Genomic DNA, 21,738 nt, shown 5'->3' with positions numbered 1-21,738 from the left:
GTGACTTGTCATTTTGATGAATCAAGTATTTTGTTGACTTAAAATTTGATTTGTGAAGAAAGTTTTCACTGTATTGAAGAAATCCTTTTCTTTGTGAGTGACTCACTGAGATTCTCTGCTTTGCCCTGTCTACGGATATACTAAACATAAACGCATCATGCATCTGTCATATCATTTTGTGATATTCTTTCAGTTTTCCCCTCAGACTGAAGTGTTCACAAATTTGTGCCTTAGTTCCCCTGTGCACATGACAGGACTTTGCTAGTGGAGGTTGCTTATTCCAAGGTGTTTATGAAGTCAGAGGATCTGGGTTCAAATCCTGCCTCTTCTTCTTACTACCTGTGTGACTTTGGACAATCACTTACCCTCTCTATGCTTCAGATTCCTTATTTGTAAAATGAGTTGGTTGGACTAGGTAGTCTGTGAGCATTCTTTCAGTTCTAGATCACATGATCTATATGACTTCATGGCTAGACTGATCTAACACATATTTTGAAGAGGAGTTGAGACAGGGCTAGCTACTTTTTATTGTCCCTGTGCCCTCATTGATTCTAAGAAGCCAATGGAAGTTCCTTTCCTTACTGCTACCATTTCAAAATGCCTGCTTATCCATCCTGTATCACAACATCTCTGCTTCAGATATCAGCTCTTGGGAGAGCCAGTTACAATTTTTAATTTGCTGACAATTTTTTATTAAAGCTTTTTTTTGCTTGCTTTTATTTTATTTTAGTGTAAATAATTAAAAAGGAGTCTTTTTAGAACTGATTTTTTCTGCCATTTTTGCATAAAACATAATGGGTTTTGGGGTCCATTTTTCATTAGTTGGAAGAAATTGCAAAATGGTATTTATACCTTGATTTATGAATTTTTGCCTAACGAACTGTTTTCAATGTACTATTTTCTTTTTCTTTTTTAAATTGAGGGATGGTATAGGAGCTTTGTTTCTAGAGAATTTTTAATTGTGGTTTCACTAAATGAGGCTAACCCTGGTAGACCTAATTCTGTTCAATTAAACAGACTTTTGTTAAGCACCTACTACATGCAAGGCAATTTTAATTTATAGACTGTACTATTCCTTGACTCACAAGGATATATCATCACTGGAAAAATACTGATGTTAAAAACATGAGTCTTTGTTTCAGGGAAAAAATTGGGTCATTAAAAATACTACACAGTTCCCCAAAGTTCATTGTCTATTTGTAATATCTGTCCAAGATACATGTACCAATGAACCATCTCTATGGATTGTCCATCTAATTATATATGATAATCTTGTCATGTGGGAGCATGTAAGGGGGCAGACAATTCTGCCCTAATTGTGCCAATTGTAGGGTGGCATACTGTTGAGGAGAGAATACTGAGATCCCAAAGAAAGAGGGGCTCATGCCAACTTGGTTATTAATAGGTTTATTAGGATTAATTAGGTTGATTGGGTTGTTTAATGGAGTTTGCCCACAAGAGGCCGGGTGTCCTGGGCAGCAGTAGGACAAAGTAGATCCCTGCACCAACCCCAGGCCAGGTATTATATAGAAACAGAACAAAGAAGGTATAATGCTAGGGATGGCCCAGGGTCACATGCAAGTTTTCCCATTGGACAGTTGGAGCGTCATATGCTGGTTGCATTTACTCAAGATAGTTTACATTTTTCTGTGGAGTCATGGTCCAATTCTGGCCTACCCCAGGACAGAATCTAGACTTTAATTACTTCTCACAGACTTCAATAGGTAACTTACAGGAGAAAGGAGGTGAGAGCCAGAATGCATGTGGTAGTTCCCCAGAGCCCCAGCATCCCAAGGTGTCATGCTGGCCATTGGTCTGGACTGGCAGTGGCTCACCCTTCAGTTAAAGTACTCAGAGTGACTCCATGCTAAAGGATATATGCCATTGGTCTTCCAAGTACATGCCCTTGTTGAACAATGGTCTTGTGGTAAGGTTTGGGGAAAGAGAAACAAAGATGCATACTATGAGGAAGAGGGGGTTGTTCATACCTTGTTTTTCCGCTGAATGCAAAAGCAACATTAGCATCTTGACTTTGGTAACCACAAGACTGAGGAGGGTTCTCAGTATTGCACACCCACCTCCCCCCAAGTCTGGACAATAGTTATTTTTTCATCCTCTTGATTTTTCCTATGTTAAGGTAAAGTCTTTGAGTGATTATGGACCTCTTTTAGAGTCATGTAATGTCAAATCTCTAAAGAATTACTTACTATTGCAGGTCACCCAAAAGGAAATAAAAGAGGTATGTGGTGATTGTGAGTAGGTTACAACTTGTGCAATGAAGAACTGTACAGAAAAAGTGGTATAAAGGGTATCTGTCATCAGCTCCATGCATGTCTGGAAGAAGAGGAGGCTTGATCTTATAGCACACATTGGGATAAGTGAGGGACAGTCCTCCTAATTCTTTGGGATCTGTGCAGTGTCAAAATCTCTAGAAGAAAGATCCCTGCAGGGTAGAAGATGGGCAGTAGTTGCTTAGGATGAGAAATTGAGGGTCAGTTGTGATCCCACTGGAGGAAGGAAGGGAAGGGAGTAAGTACTTATTGAGTACCCTTCCTGGGCCAGGCACAGTGCTAAGTGCTTTACAAATATCTCACCCTCACAACAATCCTGAGAAGTAGGTGCTCCATGAAATTACTGAAGCAAGTACAAAGCCCTGTGCTAAATGATGTATAAGGAAACAGAGCAAAATTAGATTTACTCTCACAGAACTTATATTCTTTTGGATGTAGGCAAAGTGGTTATCTGGTTCTAGGGTGGAGTCCTTCCTAGGCCTTCCAGAGAAAGGCCTGAATTTCAGTAGTACAGTTAACTATTTTCCTCCCTGCTATTACATATTTCTCATTCATTCATCCATTTATTCATTAATTTATTTATCTATTCATCTATCTACTCATTTGTTCATTCACTCATTTTTTTTTTGCAGCTATTGGGGTTAAGTGACTTGCCTAGGGTGACGCAGCTAGTAAATGAAGTCATATTTGAACTCAGGTCCTCCTGACGTCAGGGCCAGTGCTCTAACCACTGCGCCATCTAGCTGCCCCCATTCATTTATTTTTAACACTGTATCTCATTTGTTTGTTTTTAAAATTTTAAGCTCCAAATTCTCTCCCTCTTTCCAGCCCCTCCCTCACCCATTGAGAAGGCAAGCAATATGAAGTCATATAAAACATATTTCTATATTAGTCATGTTAGCACAATTAGCACTGTCTGAACCTTTAGTTAGTACTAAGGTTAGCACTCCCCTAACTTTAGGATAATTAGTAAAGGTTAGGAATATAAGTTTCATTTTTCTGAGGTTAAAGTCCTTTGTTAAGGAGTAAGGTTAAGTTTATACATAGCCAGAATAAGTATGCTTGTATTGTATTATTTCAGAGGTATTAAAAAGTTCCCCTTCCCTATACTACCACCACTGGCCTATTACAAATGCCTATAATTCCTTTATTAGAAATTAATTTCAGACCTTTTGGCCTGATAAAATGGAACATCTCCACCATTTTCATATATTACTGATCCCTTATCAAATATTTACTGCTTAGTATGAATAAGTTCATCAGATTCTTTGTTATGATCTAGTAAACTGAGAGCAAGAGAATGAAGAACATATAGTAATAATTGACATTTATCTTAGTGTAAATAGTATGGAGATTTTGGTTGCTGGTAGGAAGAAAGTATGACAAATATAATTAGTCCCATCTGACCCCTTGTAGTCATGTTTCGTAGTTAATTTGCGTGACAACCAGAGGTTGTCTGAGATCAAAAGAAATTCTTTCACTGCATTCTGTTGTTCAGTGTTTTTTTTTCTTCAGTCATGTTCGACTCTTTCTGACTTCATTTGGGGTTTTCTTGGCAAGGAAATTGAAGTGGTTTGCCATTTCCTTCTCCAACTCATTTTACAGATGAGGAAACTGAGGCAAATGGGGTTAAGTGACTTGCCCAGCTAGTAAGTGTTTGAAGACAGATTTGAACTCAGGAAGATGAGTCTTCCTTACTTCAAGCCTTGTGTTCTTATCTAATCCAACTACCTATCCCTTACTTCATTCCAGTTAGCATCATTGAGTTTCTGCTAAGTGGTATGCTCTTAATGAGGTTAAGGGATTCAGGACTTAGGAAAATGATGAGCATTTAGAGGAATTCCATAATATAACTAAGAGTTTAGAATGAGTTAGCCCAAGTTCTCCAGGAAGCAACTAAGGAAAAAACTAATTTTGAAAGGCCTTAAAATACCTTAGGATTTCTTTCAGCTACTTGGGTTTGTATCACTAAAGAAGTAAAGTTGGGTTCTGGGCCTATTAATTTAAAACTTTGGTTGCCCTGTCCTTCTAGGAAAGGAAGCCACATGGTAGTTTCACAACAGAGAGAACAGAGCAGCAAAACACCCCATAAATCAATGGATAAAATAGCTTGCCCAGTCATATCATCACAGGATAGCATCACCCAGGGACATCCACAGAGAACACAGGGTTCTCTGTACTATCAGAGCAGTGATGTTCCCTACATGTGTGTACCTTTGTATATATGACCTGGCTACATGTGTTCCCTATGCACATGTTCTGGACAGATGATCTTTTTATTTGTCTTTTCCCCTGCTGGTTATGTGGTAAACTGGAGGAGAGTTGAGCCCAACATGTGTGCTTATTTTGCTCTACTCTTTGATTAAATGGCTTTTGCTGGGAAATGTAGTTTTGAAATGTTTGTATTTGTCAATGTTAAATTCACACACAAAGAAAGAAATAATGTATACTCTGATTGGCCAAGCAAAAATAAATACACTGGTGGGGGCTTATAAAAGGTGGTTTTGCTGATCCAACCATTCTGGAGAGCAATTTGGAACTATGCCCAAAGGGCCATCAAACTATGCATACCCTTCGATGCAGCAATACCACTACCAGGTCTATAGCCCGAAGAGATCATAAAAATGGGAAATGGACCCACATGTACAAAAATACTTATAGCAGCTCTTTTTTGTGGTGGCAAAGAATTAGAAATTGAGGGAATGCTCATTAATTGTGGAATGGCTTAACAAGTTGTGGTATATGAATTTAATGGAGTACTATTGTGCTATAGGAAATGATGAGCAGGAAGATTTCAGAAAAACCTGGAAAGACTTACATGAATTGATGCTATGTGAAGTGAGCAGAACCAGGAGAACATTGTACACATTAAGAACAGCATTGTGCAATGATCAACTATGATAGACTTAGTTTTCAGTGATACCAAGATCTAACAGGGGTGGGGAACCTGTGGCCTCAAGACCACATATGGCCTTCTAGATCCTTGGGTGGGGCCTTTTGACTGAGTCCAAGTTTTACAGAACAAATCCGTTTATTAAGGGGATTTGTTCTGTGAAGTTTGGATTTAGTCAAAGGGTCACACTCGAGAACCTAGAAGGCCACATGTGGCCTCGATCTAAGACAATTCCAAAAGACTCATGATGGAAAATGTTATCTGAATCCAGAGAAAAAACTATGGAGTCTGAATGCAGACTGAAAGATACTATTTTCACTTTCTTTGTTTTTTTTTTTTTGGATGTGGTTTTTTTCCTTTTGTTCTGTTTCTTCTTTCATACCATGACTAGTATGGAAAAATATTTTAAAAAGTAAATTAGACTTCTGATGACCTATTTAAAAAAAGATGGTTTTGAACTGATGTTGACTCCATACAACTTGCTTCAAGTCAGGTTTAGGATTCAGAGGGCTCACATATGAGGGTGGAGCCCTGTCTGCATTACATAGTTATTTTCAGCTTTTCAAAAATTTATTTATTTTTGGTTTTCAACATTCACTTCCATAAGATTTTGAGTTCCAACTTTTCGCCCCATCTCTCCTCTCCCCCCACCCCAAGATGACATGCAATTTGGTATGGGCTCTATATGTACATTCATATTGAACCTATTTTTACATTAGTTGTGTTATAAAGAAGAATTAGAACCAATGGGAGAAGCCACATGAAAGAAGCAACAAACAAACAAAAAAAAGAGAGCAAATAATATGCTTCGATCTGCATTCAGACTCCTTAGTTCTTTTTCTGGATGTGGACAGCATTTTCCATCATGAAGCCTTTAGAGTTGTCTTGGATCCTTGCATAGCTAAGAAGAGATAAGTCTATCAAAGTTAGTCATCTCACATTGTGGCTGTTACTGTGTACAACGTTCTCCTGGTTCTGCTCAAATAAAATCAAAAGAATGAAAAACTAGACCTCATTGGAAAAACAATTGACCTGGAATATAGATCTAAGAGAGATAATTTAAGAATTATTGGTCCACCTGAAAGCCATAATCAAAAAGAGACTAGACAGCATATTTCAAGAAATCATCAAGGAAAATTGCCCTGAGCGTCCTAGAACCAGAGGGTAAAATGGTCATCGAAAGAATCCACCAATCACCTCCCGAAAGAGATCCCAAATTGAAAATGCCAAGGAATATTGTAGCCAAATTCCAGAATTATCAGATAAAGGAGAAAATACTGTAAGCAGCCAGAAAGAAACAATTCAAATATCATAGAACCACAGTCAGGATTACATAGGACCTTGTAGCTCCTATATTAAAAGATTGGAGGACTTGGAATATGATATTCTGTAAGGCAAAGGAGCCTGGATTACAGCCAAGGATCAACTACCCAGTGAAACTGAGCATAATTTTTCATGGAAGGAGATGGACATTCAATGAAATAGGGGACTTTCAGACTTTTCCTGATGAAAAGACCAGAGCTCAATGGAAAATTTGATCGTCGAGTACAAGACTCAAGAGAGGCATAAAAAGATAAACAGGAAAGAAAAAAAAACCACAGGTTATTCAATAAGGGAAAATTGTTTACATCCCTACATGGGAAGATGATACTTACAGCTCTTGAGAACTGTATCTTTATTATGACATTTAGAAGGGATGTACATAGACAGAGTGGGGTGGGTTTAAGTTGACTTTGATGTGATGATAAAAAACCTAATTAAGTGGTGAAAAGGGATTTTAATGGGAGAAGAGGAAAGGAGGAGCAGAAAAGTGTAAGTTAACTTCTGATTTAGATGAAAATACAAGGTCCCATTGTAAGTCACCATCTTAGGCCAAAGGTATATGATAGAATGAGGATCAAACCACAACTCCTCACTCACCCTCACAAAGTATATTTTGTGGCAGCTAGGTGGGCCTGGAGTCAGGAAGACCTGACTTCAAATCCAGCCTCAGACACTTCCTTGTTGTGTGGCCCTGGGCAAGTCACTTAACCTCTGTTTGCATCAGTTTCCTAAATTACAAAATGGGGATAATAATAGTACCTACTTCCCAGGATTGTTGTAAAGATAAAATGAGATACTATTAAGAAAGTGCTTAGCATAGTACCTGGCATATAGTTGGTGTTATTCCCCTGCCCCCATTTGAAAAAACATATTAGTGAAAGTCTTTAATAGAGATGAGGTGGGTGTGGGTAGGGAATGTTTTGATGAATGGCGTTGTGATCTCTGTGGTAAAGGTACTCCCTCTACTAGTTCAGAGTGCAACCTTTTCCTAACTTTTCATCAAATGAGATTGTTGCACATATATTTTCATTAATTCTCCTTAGAGGCCCTCTACCCAATATACTGGAGGTTTTTCTTGGATGCTTTTAATATCAGTAGTACCAATATAGCACTCAGGCGGCGGGCTGCCCATCTGTTATCCCTGATTCTCACTCACTATGTGACTGTTCTGCTTCCTTTTTTAATCATACGCGTCCTTGACAATGTCTCTCATACCAGTTCTTGTGTATAAGTCATACAGGTAAAGTAGTATAACCTATTCACACCCACCTTCCATCTTTCTGTTGTCCTTGGGGTTTCCTGCAATTTTGATTCTTTCGAGATCATGGTGTTCCGTGATTCATAGCCATCACATATAACCAGGAGAATATAAAAATTACCAGTATCAAGCAGACATTGACTTACTTTGGGGATGATGTCTCCCCTGTAGAATTCACACACAGAGGTTGTTGTGAGCATAAAGTGGATGAATGTGTGCCGACAGGTTTTACAAAGTTGTAATCTTGTCAAGTTCTTATGACATTTTTTCTACCTCTTCATTTTTTTTAAAGGTGTTAGTACATAAATTGCAGTTATCTTTATGGTGGTCTGCCCCCCTAGGCCAACATTACAATGAGGGTCTACAGATTATTGGGGGGCATATTTTTATTATAGAACCATTTTGGTCCTTTGACACAGCAATTAATGGAAGGAGCTGGGATTGAGAATCAGGAAAATTGGGTTCTAGTAATTGATTTTTGCTATGTTTATCCTAGACAAGAATGAAAACATCTTCGGGGGTTTCCCAAGTTGGGGCCCACAGAACCCTTGGGGTCTTGTTCTGGCACCGGAACTATAATTAAGGTGGAACGGTAGGGCTTTACAAAGGACCAACAATTGGAGGGGGGCTTTCTTCCTTCTTCACTCCATTTTTTTTCCCTCCAATCTATCATCTGATCCTGGCTAGGATCTCTTGGTTCACCTCCCTGCCTACTTCCTCTCAGGGTTTGAGGGGTATAGGAGCCCTCAGTTGTTCCATATGTTTCCTCCGTGAGGGACTGGCTCATCTCCTGAACTGACTGTATTTGAGGCAGGTTATCTTCTGTGTCGCTCTCTTTCTTAATGGAATTTGCCCTGGGTACGAGAATTCCTAGGTACAGCTCTTTCAGACTCCACCACTGCCTTACTTTGTGACTTTAGATTAATCTGTTAATTTATCTGGGTCTCAATTTCCTTACCTGTAAAACAGGGAAAAATATTGACTCTACCTTCCTCATGGTGGAAGGGATAGAATTATGAGGACAGAGTAATATTAACAATGGTATCAGACAAAAGCCACTTCTGTCTTTGAAAGCAAGCCTAAATCCATTCATGCCTTCCATTGGACTAATAAGGCTCCTACACAGCTGAAAGCATGGGCATGAGGCTTTTGGCTTTGCCTTGGAAACTCAGGTTCTTGTGTCTAAAATCCTGGCTCCTATTTTCCTTCTTTGCATGGTATGGACAATATTAACAGAATGTTCAGGCTAGAAGAGTCCTTAGAAAACATTTCTTCCAGTCCTTTCATTTTACAGATTAGGAAACTGAGGCAGGGAAGTCACAGAGTCATAAATTTTGGAGACAGAAGGGACTTCAGTGACCATCTTGTCCAGGCACATAATTTGATAAATGAAAAAACTGAGGGCCTGAGTGATAGGTCAGATAGACTGGGCTAAGGTCACTCTAGGCAGAGGTGAGCATAGGATTCATTATTTGAACTAATCTGGGTCTAGCTACATTAGTACAACAAAGTGCTGTATGTGTATTGTTTCATTTGACCCTCATAACAACCCTTTGCCATCGGTACTATTGCTATTATAATCATTTTACAGATGAAGGAGCTAAGGTTCAGGGAGGTAAGTAGACTTATACTAGTAAGAGTTAAAAGCAGAAGTTGAACCCAGGTCTTTGTGATGGGAAGTCCAGCATGATGTCTAATGCACCACATTACTGGCTGCAACTGGGCTACATAAGTAACAAATTCTTACAAATTCTTATGTGAATTTGATTTAGTCCTTGGGGAGACATCAGCTATGCTGTTGGCTTGGAGAACACATACAATTAATTCCAAAGGCCTGTTGATCTCCTCCAAAGCACCTCTCGCATCTCCTCCTCTCCGTTCCCACTGTAATCACCTTAGTTTAGCTCTTTCTCACTTCTTGCCTCCACGACTATAATAGTCTCCAAGTGGTGTCCATGCACCTTGCTTCTTGCCATTCCTGCTTTAATTCATCCTTCACATCATGGTCAAAGTCATCTTTAAAATGACCTGCTTTGATTCTGTCACTCAGATTGAAAATGTCCAGTGGCTCACTGTTGCCTACAGACTAAAGTTATCAATTCTTTAGATTGACATTCAAGGCCCTTTGCAATACCTATGTTTGTACCTTACCTCCCACTACTCCCGTTCATGGATGCGAAGGATGAGTTAAGGATGGCTGACCCCCATGGAGGTTTTGGGGGAAATTTCCCAGTGAGAGTGGTGAGGCTGAAGCTTCAAGATTAAATATTATTTTTTTCATGGAGACCCTCCTCTAGTTTAGGACTCGAGCATCTATATGATTTCATTTAAGTGGGGAGCTCTTGACAAAGAAACACCAAAGAGCTGAGTGCATCTGACTCACTGACGTCTCTTTAGGAACCCAATGTGCTTTGCCTCTGCTACTCAAACAAATCTAGACAAGTCAAAACCAAAACCTGGAGGGCAAGATCATGGTCTGTTTTCTACCCAGCTACATCCCTTGACTTTCATAGGTATGTACACCAGTGACCTGTTTCACAAATAGAGATGTTAAAAAAGAAGGAATTATGAGTTAAAGGGTTTCCTATAACTGGAAGTGTTCAGGCAGAGCCTGGACAATTGTTTGTTGGAGATGTGAAAGGGGGAATTCATCCAGTGGACTAGAGGACCTCTCAGGTTCCTTCCAGTCCTAGTATTCAGTGAGTTGTGAGAGGCTGACAGAGACCTAATTGTAGAAGGTCCCAAATGTCAGGCTAAATAATTTGGACTTTATTCTATGGGCATTGGGATGCCCTTAAAGGCCTTTGAGCAGGCAGAGACATTAAGTTTTAGCAGTAAGGGAGGCAGTGTAATGGAATGGAAAAGGTCCTTAAAGGCCATCTAATTCAATCCTCTCATTTTACAGATGAGGAAACTGAAGCTCTGAGACAGTTAGTGACTTGCCCAAGGTCACACTGCTAATAAGTGGCAGAGCTAAAATTTGAACCTGGTTCCTATGACTCTGTATCTAGCATATTTTTCACTGTGCGACACTGCGTCTAGGTGGGAGTAATTTTGAAATCTTTGCTTTGCTATTTACTGCCTGTGTTACTTCTAGTGAAGTTGAAAGAGTGCTGGATTTGGAGTCAGAAGACCTGAGTTTGAATGCTGACTTTGCCACTTCATTTACTACTTTTGTGACCTTGGGCAAGCAGGGCCTGAGCTCCTCATCTTTAAAGTGAGAGTGTTGGACTAAATGACTTCTTGAGTCCTATACAGCCCTGAATCTCCTAGTTCACTTATTCTCTTTGGGTCTCTGTTCCTGTATCTATGAAATGAGAAAGTTGGACAAGAGTAGAAAGTCTCAACCTTTTTTGTGTCATGTACCTCTTTGGCAGTTAAGTGGCACAGTGGATAGAGCTCCATGCCTGGAGTCAAGAAGACTGTGATTCATCTTTTTAAAAAAAATTTTTTTTTAAGGCAATTGGGATTAAGTGACTTGCCCAGGGTCACACAGCTAGTAAGTGTGAAGTGTTTGGTCTGAGGCCGGATTTGAACTCAGGTCCTCCTGACTTCAGGGCCAGTGCTCTATCCACTGCACCACCTAGCTGCCCTGTGATTCATCTTTATGTGTTCAAATCCAGCCTCAGACACTTACTAGTTGTGTGACCCTGGGCAAGTCACTTAACCCTGTTTGTCTTGGTTTCGTCATCTGTAAAATGAGCTGGAAGGAAATGGCAAACCAGTCCAGTATCTCTGCCAAGAAAATTCCAAATGGGGTCATGAAGAGTCAGGCATCACTGAAATGACTGAACAGTAAGAACAAAATCCTTTTGACTGTCTGGTGGAGCTTACATACTTCTTTTCAGAATAATGTTTATAAATATATAAAATAAGATAGACAGGATTGCAAAGGAAGTCAATCATATTAAAATACAATTATCAAAATACTTAAAAAAATAAAGCTCATAAATCTCAAGTAAAGAACTCCTGGACTACAGGATCTCCAGGGTCCTTTTTAGCTTTTAATTCCATGATCCTAAAAATTGCAGAGAGGTCAACTGAGGCTGAAGTGAGAGAAAATTATTTATTACTTGCCCATAACAATTAGAGCTCCATTCAAGAGAATGGAAAGGGCTTGTTTAAGTGCTGGTAGGTATTTTCATAATAATGAAAATAATACCATTTATTTGTATTGTGCTTTATAGTTTTCAAAACACCGTATACCTTATCTCCTTTGCTTGTATTTACTGAAGTTCAAGGACAATTAATTTTCTTTACACAGAATGAGTCAGGGTAAGGCAAATCGGGCCCTGCTCAGTTGGTCCTTCATGCCTACAATGATTGCCTTTTCATCTCTGAGGTTTGGTGGTGATGGCCTCGGGGCCATTTGAGGGCAGGGTTGCAGCATTTGGAAAATCTCAAGTCTTATGAGTGCTTGGAAGTTGTGAGATGATGGGAGAGCTTTCCAGAATGGAGATTCTAAAGTTCCCGGGTCTCCCTCCTCAAGGGGTTGGAGGCTGTTCTGGGCCATGCTGACTCAATGAAGGCTGTTGGATTCGAATCCCCTAGGCCCGGTTTTTGGATTCAAGCCCTGCCGCATAATGGCTCCATCTGGAGAAAGGAGGAAGCTCCATCAATCAGAATCAGGCCAAGGAAATTTAACAGTGATTAAAAAGATGCAACCTCTCTCAATTCACCCACCACCCACCCCCCCCCACCCCCTCCACTTTTTCCCCAGAACTTTCTTAGTCCAGCTCAGTCTCTAAGACTGTATCAGTATCTGGATTTATTGTCATCTCTCTGGTGAGTTCCGTGGAACAAGGCATCTTTTTCTCTTCCCTAGGCACATTCTGTTCCTCTGGTCCTTCCCAGTGTGGTTACTAGAAGCTTGGAGGCAGTGTGGGCCAGCAGAATGAGCATTGAATTTGGAGCGACAAGTCCTGGGTTTGAAGCCTGGCTCATAAAATTACTACCTCTTGGCCTCAGCTTCTTCTTCCGTGCAACGAGGGGGTTGGAATAGTGACCTCTAAATTTCCTGCCAGCTCTGGATCTATGATCCTATGAATTATGACATGCGTGATTATAGGTAAGTCACATTCACTTCCCCTCACTGAGCTACAGCTTCTGTTGCTGTAAAATGAAAGGAATGAAGCGGATGATCTCCAAGGTTCTTCCTAGCCCTACATTCTGTGAACTCTCTATATCTTTGGAGGAAAAAAAAAGAGTAGGTTTGAGACAAATAGGAACAACAACATGACAATAGACAAAGAATTCCCAGACTCTTCCTTTGTCTAAAAGCTTGGAAACCAGTAGATAGAGCACTGTTCTTGAGGTCAGGAAGATCTGAGTTAAAATCCAGCCTCAGATACTAGCTGTGCAATCCTGGGCAAGTTACTTACCCCGTTTGCCTCAGCTTCCTCATCTGTAAAGTGGGAATAGTAACAGCACCTGCCTTCTAGGGTTGTTGGAAAGATCAAACGACATCGTAACTGTGAAGTTCTTAGCACAGTGCCTGGCACATAGTAAACACTATGTAAATGTTAGTGATTAGCGGTTATTATCTGAACAGGGCTGGCTCACTGTGTCTACAGGCTATTCACATGGTGTGCTTCTCCCCCTGCCCTGAACCTTCTATTTCCCTAGCCTGCTATGATGCCTGGGATTCTAACATGTGAGTCCCTCTTCTGACTTAAAGCACTGTGGCTAGCGTCCCGTAGTTAAAATATCCACTGTAAATTGTAGAAGGGATTTTTGCATTGGATTTGGATTATAGATGATCTTTAAGGTCCCTTCCAACTTTAAGGGTTTATGATTCAGCAAATTCCTTGCCATATGACTTTGGCTGAGTCATTTAACCTTTTTTTTTTGCACCAGCTGCCTCATCTGTCAAGTGGAGATAATAGCACCAGTTCCATCTGCCTCACAGTGGTTATGGAGTGTAAATGGGATAATGGATGGAAGAGCACTCAGGAAAATGAGAAGCACCTTACCATGTGAGAGATTATGATGACTTCCCAGGTCCCATAGCCTATTCCTTAGGGTTCTTTCAGTGTCTTGAATTAAGGCATCCAGGGGCCGGCTTCTGTCCAGGGCAGCTGGGTTGAAAAAATCCAAAACCTTTTCCATTTTTCCTTTAATGGGTTCCAGTCCTTGACGAAGCAAAGTGCACAAAAACTCCACGTAAATGGTTTGTAACGCTACTCTGAATCGAGCCCTAAAGGATTATTAAAGTGATCCATCTTAATTACACTGAAAATCCCTTACTCGTCTTACATAATGATGCTTCATTTACAATTTCTACTTACACAGTTAAGGCCTACAGCCCCCGCCCCCTCTTTTTCTCTCTCTCTATCTCTCTCTCTGGAGCTTTTCCTCAAGCCATATTCTCTTTCCTTCTCTGCTTCCAACAGGGCATTTCATACCTAAGCCGAGTTGTTAAAGAACACTTTTTTTTTTCACCATTACTCTGGAAGTGAGGGTAGAGAACTTAGAGTGAAAGCCTGGGGGGTCCCAAGACTCACTCAATTTCTATCTCTTCCAAGAAAGCTTCTTGATTGAGGGAATCTAAGCAAAACTTCTCCTTCTAAGATTTATTTACAGTCATTTGCCCTTGTTGTTCATCCTTCATTTTTGTTGTGTTTGGTTGTTTATTTTTTATTTTTTGGCTGGGCAATGGGGTTAGGTGACTTGCCCAGGGTCACACAGCTAGTAAGTGTCAAGTGTCTGATCTGAGACCAGATTCAAACTCTGGTCCTCCTGATTCCAGGGCAGGTGCTCTATCCACTGTGCCACCTAGCTGTACCTCATCCTTCATTTTTGAAGAGGACCAATGGCATCATGGGTGATGTCTTGACTTGCCATGAATTGGATTTAAGTGAGGCAGAGTTGTACCAAATCACTGGCCTCATTCTCTTTTCCAGAGTCATCAAAGTCCAGTGGTAGGACAAAAGTCAAAATGACTGGCAATGGCTCAGGATGCAGTGGATGGTTTTGGTGCCTTTGATGTCAGACCAAGCTCTAAGCTGTCCACAGTGCCTATTTCAGCTGCTCCCTGGCTGAAGGAACAAATTGTTCTCATCTACCCATTCTGATGGGGGAAGTCTTCACATGGTTGGGGTAGACATCACCCTAATTTATCTACTGGTTTGAGGCCTGTCTATGTGTGGGATGCTCAAGGATGACTAGCACTTCTGATGTGAGCCCTTTCCAGGGCTGCTCATCCACCTTTGGTGTCTCACCTGTGGCTCCAAGAAACTATAGCACCTCAGCGGTCACACCCCAGTAAAACTGTCTGGGTAGATGGGCTAAACCATTTGTCCTTAGCCCCCCACTCTTTGACCTTGGGTGAGTAAGTTAACCTTTTAGAACCCAAGTTTCCTTATCTGTATGATGACAATAATGACACCTGCCTTTTTTGCCTTACATGGTTGTTGTGAGGATCAAACGTGATAATATATGTGCAAAGTGGTTTTTAGACCTTAAAGCAATATATAAATGCAAAATGTTATGATTAGTCTCCATGTCATTGATTCCTTTCCTCCCCTTCAAAGCAGTAATGATGAGATCATAGGATTGAGAGCTAGAAGGAAATTTAGAGACCATCTTATCCATCATTCTCATTTTTTTGTATGAGGAAGATGAGGTCCAGAGAGTTGAAGTATCTTGCTCCTAGTCATACAACTGTGTGTAACAGAGCCAGCCTTTGACACTGGTCATGTGGCTCCAAATTCTGAGCTTTTCCTTTTATACCATACTGCCATTATTCTTTCATGTAACCCTCTCCCCTAATAATGAACCTAGAAACTTGAACATTTATACAATCATTAGTCATCCGCACTTAAGGAAGTAAGGAGAGAGACCACTAATTGGAAAGAACATTTCCTAGTCAAGCTCCTTGATTCATGTCCCAATTGTATATATCATCTATATAGTGTGTGAGGGACCCAAGGAAAGACTTCTTACTTAAAAATATATCCTTTATCCAGCTATTGCAAGTGCCTGAAATTCTGCTTTTGAAGATGAATTCTTTTGTGTTAAGATCCTGTTTCCTGTTAAAATACAAATACTCTTTGTCAATCTGGCATAGCGTTATTTGTTAAGTTAATATTTTATATTATTTTACAGATTAGGAGGTCATGAATCCTAGAGTGTAAATTAGTTGGTGACATTGCTTTTGGCAAGATAGCTGAAAGTATCTGGGGAATGGGAAAAAGGACAGGTGATCAGGAAATGAACACAGAATCACAGATTGGAGAGTTGGAGAGGATGTCAGCGGCCATCTAGACTAACCCAAATATGAAAGGAATCCTCACTATAATATAGGTGTCATCTGGATCATCTTGGTCCCCATTTTACAGATAAGTAAACTGAGACTTCTGAAGTCCTATTGCTATTGAATTTATTCTCTCATGATTGCCTCCCAGGTATCTTGAATATAATGAAAAGATCACAGCCTCATCCAAATTAAATTAGCAGTTGCTATTTCTTTACCTCCTTCCCAAGGCCCAGTTTCTAGTTATCTTCCATCATATTTTCCAAACATTTTCATATCTCTTTCCTGGCATATCCTCATAACAACAAAGGCAGGTGAAGATTATCATGACTTCTTACAGATGAGGAAACAGCCTTTCTCATCCACTGAATCACAGAATCATTCATGCAGTTAGAGATAAAAGGGAACATAGGTGCCATTTTGTTTAACTTCATTATTTTACAGATGAGGAAATTGTAATTGCAGAATTTAGAGTTGAGACAGACCTTAGAGAACATCTGCTCTAACACTTGAGGAAACTAAGGCTCATATTTGCCCAAGTTTACACTGTCAGTTCCAGGCAGAACTAATACCAGAACCCAGGCCTCTTCACTCCCTGTCCAGTGCCATGTGATTTAGGGATCTAAAGATAACTTTTAGCAGGAAAGAGAAATATCCGGAGGCTCCATCCTATGGACAATAAGCTAGAGTCTGCCAGTGCTAAAACTTAACTGTAATTAAATTTTAATTAAGTCAATTCTTCTCCAGCCCCTATGGAAGGAAAGGTTAAGCTAAATTTAAATAGCCTTTGTGGACCCTTTCATTACTCATTGACATATGGCTGTCCTGGTAATATCTGGGACATGAGCTACACAAATTGATCCCAGGTCAGAACTGAGCTGTGGGGCCTAGGCAGATGATCCAGGAAAACAGTGGACTAGAGGTCCTCCTCCATCTCCAATCTGGGTTAAAACCAAGGGATAGTGATTAACTGATTGATTGTCTTCAGACTTCCAGTCCTGACTCTGCTATTAACTAGCTGTATGACCTTTGGAGAGATGCTAGCTTTTCTTTGGTCTCAGTTTCTTCATCTCATTTTACACTCTGATAGAAGTTAAGTGACTTGCCAGGGTCACCCAGCTAGTATGTATTTGAGGCAGAATTTGAACTCAGGCCTTCCTCACTCCAAACTAAGTGCTATATCCACTGCACTATTTCAGATGGATACTCAAGGTGGAAAATTCTCCATCAGGCCATTCATGAGCTCCCAAACCCTTCTCAAAGTGGTGGCAGGGGACAGAAATTTTTTTTCCTCCTATGAATTGAGGATCCCAGAACATACTAAAGGAGTAATTTGCCCTATCCTTCCCTGAATGTTGGATTCCCATGGTCAGTTGATAAAATCTTTTGAGTCAACAGAGAGGTTTTGAAACTGCCAACCAAGTGTCTCTGGACCCATGACAACTTTCAAGGGCCTTTGACAATTCTCTGACAGCATTCGGAGAATATTTTCAGATAGGGAGCCCCTGTTGACAAACTTCTTTAGCTTCCAATTGGAGGGAATTGTTTTGTGGAGAGGTTGTAAGGGACAGCAGAGAAAGGTGAAGAGGAGAGGAAGAATGGGGCACTTCCCATGCAGGTGGGGCACCACCGTGGGCAGCCCCTGGGCAGATAGGGATGGGGCAGCATAAAGGCACTGGGCATCTGAAGGGTGGAGGAGGCTGAATGGGGAGGAGACCATGCATAAGGGTGGAAGGAGAATGCTCCAGACAGTTTTTATATCTTTCATAAATTTGCTTAAGGTCAATCCTGCCCTTTTTTACCTACCAGAGAAGAACTAGACTCCTTAATATCCTAAAACTCTGCCCCTTTTTATGTTACTCCTTTCCTCCACAAGGTGTATATGTGGGGGTATGGCTTAGTGGGGTAAGATCCAAGCTGCTCTGGTTTTCTTTCTTCTCACTTTGGCAAGTCCAGTACTCTTAAATTTCTCCCATGCCCATGTTTTTGTATAAATGGAATTACTCTCTTATTATTTTCTTGGCTTAAAAAAAAAATTTCTGCCTAAGCAACTTCTTGCCCAGCTGAATCAGCTGCCAGAATGGCCATCTGGGGATGGGAGTTGCAGCCTTATTCATCAATCCAGTGATTTTCCAGGGATTGCTGTATCGCTGTCCCAGGAATACTCATTGTCAAACCCTGCGATGAAATCATCTGTTAACACGGTCTGTTCATGTTCAACTGAATGTAATTGATCAGGCCCATATAGGTGCATTTTACTGTCAATCCAATTTACAAACACATTCTACTCCACTGCCAGCATCAGGGTATGATTTTATGTTAGGTTCTCTAGTTTCCAAGATTTTCTGCAGCTGAAGGCAAGAGGCAAGATGAATAACATCAACTCATCATCAATCCATCAGTGAATCCATCAATAAACGATTTGCCCTATTGTGAGCCTGGTTCTGTGCTAGTGATTACCTGATTGGCTTCAGACTTGGCTTCTAGTCCTTACTCTGCCATTAACTAGCCATGTGGCCTGTGCAAAACTCTGGGGATACAGTGGCATCAATGAAACAGTCCTTGCCCTCAAAGAGTTTACATTAAGGGGGGTGGACAATATACTCTTTCAACAAGTGTCTGTTGAGTGCCCACCTATGCCTGCTTTTGTTATTGTTTAGTTGTTTTTCATTTGTGTCTGACTCTTTGTCACCCCATTTGGGGCTTTTTTTTTTCTCTTTTTAAACAGTATTTTATTTTTTCCACAAATTTTTAGCATTCATTTTTACAAAGATTTTGAGTTCCAAATTTTTCTCCTTCCCTCCCTCTTCTTCCCTCTTCCTAAAATGGTAGGTAATTTGACATAGGTGATTCATGTACTATCATGTAAAACATATTTCCATATTAATCACAGTTGTGAAACAAGAAACTGATCAAAATGAAAAAAAACACAAAAAAGAATAAAGTAAGTGAAAAAAGTATGCTTTGATCTGCATTCAGAGTCTATTAGTTCTTTATCTGGATGTGGATAGCATATTCCTTCATGAGTCCTTTGAAATTGGCTTGGATCATTGTGTTGTTGAGAAGAGCTGAGTGATTCATAGCTACTCATCACACTATGTTGCTGATACTGTGTACACAGGTTTTGCTTATTTTGCTTTGTATCAGTTCGTACAAGTCTTTCTAGGTTTTTCTGAAATCTGTCTGTTCATCATTTCTTATTGCACAACAGTGTTCCATTGCATTCATGTACCACAACTTGTTCAGCCATTCCCCAATTAATGGGTATCTCCTCAATTTCCAATATTTTGCCACCACAAAAGGGCTGCTATATTTTTGCACATGTAGGTTCTTTTCCATTTTTTTTTTAAAATGATATCTTTGGGATATAGGCCTAGTAGTGGTATTGCTGGATCAAAGAGAATGCACAGTTTGGTTGCTTTTTGGGCCTAGTTCCAAATTGTTCTCCAGAATGGTTGGATCAGTTCACAACTCTACCAACAGTGTATTAGTGTCCCAATTTTCCCACTTCCTCTCCAACATTTATCATTTTCCTTTTTTTGTCATGTTAACCAAACTGCTATGTGTGAGGTGGCATTTCAGAGTTGTTTTAATTTGCATTTCTCTAATCAAAAGTGATTTAGAGCACTTCTTCATATGGCTATAGATAGCTTTTATTTCTTCATCTGAACACTGCCTATTCATATCCTTTGACCATTTATCAGTTGGGGAATGAGTTATATTCTTATAAATTTGACTCAGTTCCCTATATATTTGAGAAATCAGGTCTTTATCAAAGACACTCGCTGTAAAAATTATTTCCCAGGTTTCTGCTTTCCTTCTAGTTTTGGTTGCATTGGTTTTATTTGTACAAAAGCCTTTTAATTTAATATAATAAAAATGATCTATTTTATATTTTGTAGTGCCCTTTATCTCTTGTTTGGTCATGAATTCTTTCCTTCTCCATAGATCTAACAGATATACTATTCCTTGCTCTTCTAATTTGCATATGGTGTCACCCTTTATGTCTAAATCGTGTACCCATTTTGACCTTATCTTGATATAGGGTGTGAGACGTTGATCTATACCTAGTCTGTGCCCTATTATTTTCCAGTTTTGCAAGCATTTTTTTTTGTCAAATAGTGAGTTCTTATCTCCAAAGCTGGGGTCTTTGGGTTTATCATTATCTTTACTCTGAGTGTATTTCTCTGCTTCAAATGTGTTTCTTCCAGACAACATATTGTTGGAGTCTGGTTTTTAATCTACTCTGCTATCCACTCTGTTTTATGGGAGAATTCATCCCATTCACATTCACAATTATGATTACTAACTGTGTATTTCCCTCTATCCTACTTTTCCTCCTGTTTGTCCTTTCTCCTTTCATTCTTTCCCTCCTCAACAGTGTTTTTCTTCTGTCTACTACCTCCCAGTCTACTACTGCTCCCTCTTTTGTTAGTCCCCTCCCCACCCCTTTTACTTAATCTCCTTCCCTCTTACTTTTCTGTTGGGTTAAATAGATTTCTATATTCAACTAATTGGTTACATTATTCCCCCTTTGAGTCAATACTGATGAAAATAAGGTTCCAGGGATGCCCAGCTCCCACCTTCCCATCTTTCCCTCCACTGTAATAGGTTTTGCCTGCCTCTTCATGTGAAATAATTTACCCCATTCTACCTTTCCCTTCTTTCTGCACCCAGTGTATTCCCCTTTCTCATCCCTTAATTATTTTTTGTGTCATTCCCTTGACTTCACCTTATACCCATACCTTCTGTCTATGTATATTCCTTCTAATTGTACTATTAGTGGCACAATTTTTAAGAATTACAAATATCATCTTTCCATGTAGGAATGTGAACAGTTCAGCTTCAATGAATCCTTTATGTTTTCTTTTCCCTTTTTTCCCTTTTTCGGTTTCTCTTGGGTCTTGATATTGGAGATCAAATTTTTTGTTCAATTCTGGTCTTCTCCTTATGAAAGCTTGAAATCTTTCTATTTCGTTGAATGACCATTTTTTTCCTCTTGAAGTATTATGCTTAATTTCACCAGGTAGGTGATTCTTGGTTGTAGTCCTAGCTCCTTTGCTTTCTAGAACAGCATATTCTGTAACCTCTGATCCTTTAATGTTTCAACTGCTAAGTCCTGTGTAATTCTGATTGTGGCTCCCCAATATTTGAACTGTTTCTTTCTGGCCACTTGTGGTATTTTTTTCCTTGACCTGATAGTTCTGAAATTCAGCCATAATGTTCCTTGGAGTTTTTATTTTGGGATCTCTTTCTCGAGGTGATTGGTGGATTCTTTCAATGCTTATTTTGCCCTCTGATTCCAGGATATCAGAGCAGTATTCTTTGATAATTTCTTAAAAGATACCATCCAGGTTCTTTTTTTAGTGGCTTTTCGGTAGTCCAATGATTCTGACATTGTCTCTCTTGGATCTATTTTCCAGGTCAGTTGTTTTTTCCAATGGGGTATTTTACATTTTCTTCTATTTTTTCATTCTTTTGAATTTGTTTGATTGATTCTTGACACCTCATAGAGTCATTATCTTCCACTTGCCCAATTCTAACTTTGAAGGAGTTATTTTCCTATTAGCTTTTGTACTTCCTTTTCCATTTGGCCAATTGTACTTTTTAAGGAGTTTTCTTTTTCCAAGCTTTTGACTCTTTTTCATAATTCTCTTCCATCACTCTCATTTCTTTTCCCAAATTTTTTTCTGCCTCTCTTATATGATTCTTAAACTCC

Source organism: Vombatus ursinus, unplaced genomic scaffold, assembly GCF_900497805.2.
Source record: "Vombatus ursinus unplaced genomic scaffold, bare-nosed wombat genome assembly UNPS02010548.1, whole genome shotgun sequence".
NCBI lineage: Eukaryota > Metazoa > Chordata > Mammalia > Diprotodontia > Vombatidae > Vombatus > Vombatus ursinus.
The sequence above is the reverse complement of the archived record's forward strand: the minus strand, read 5'-3'. Positions refer to the sequence as shown.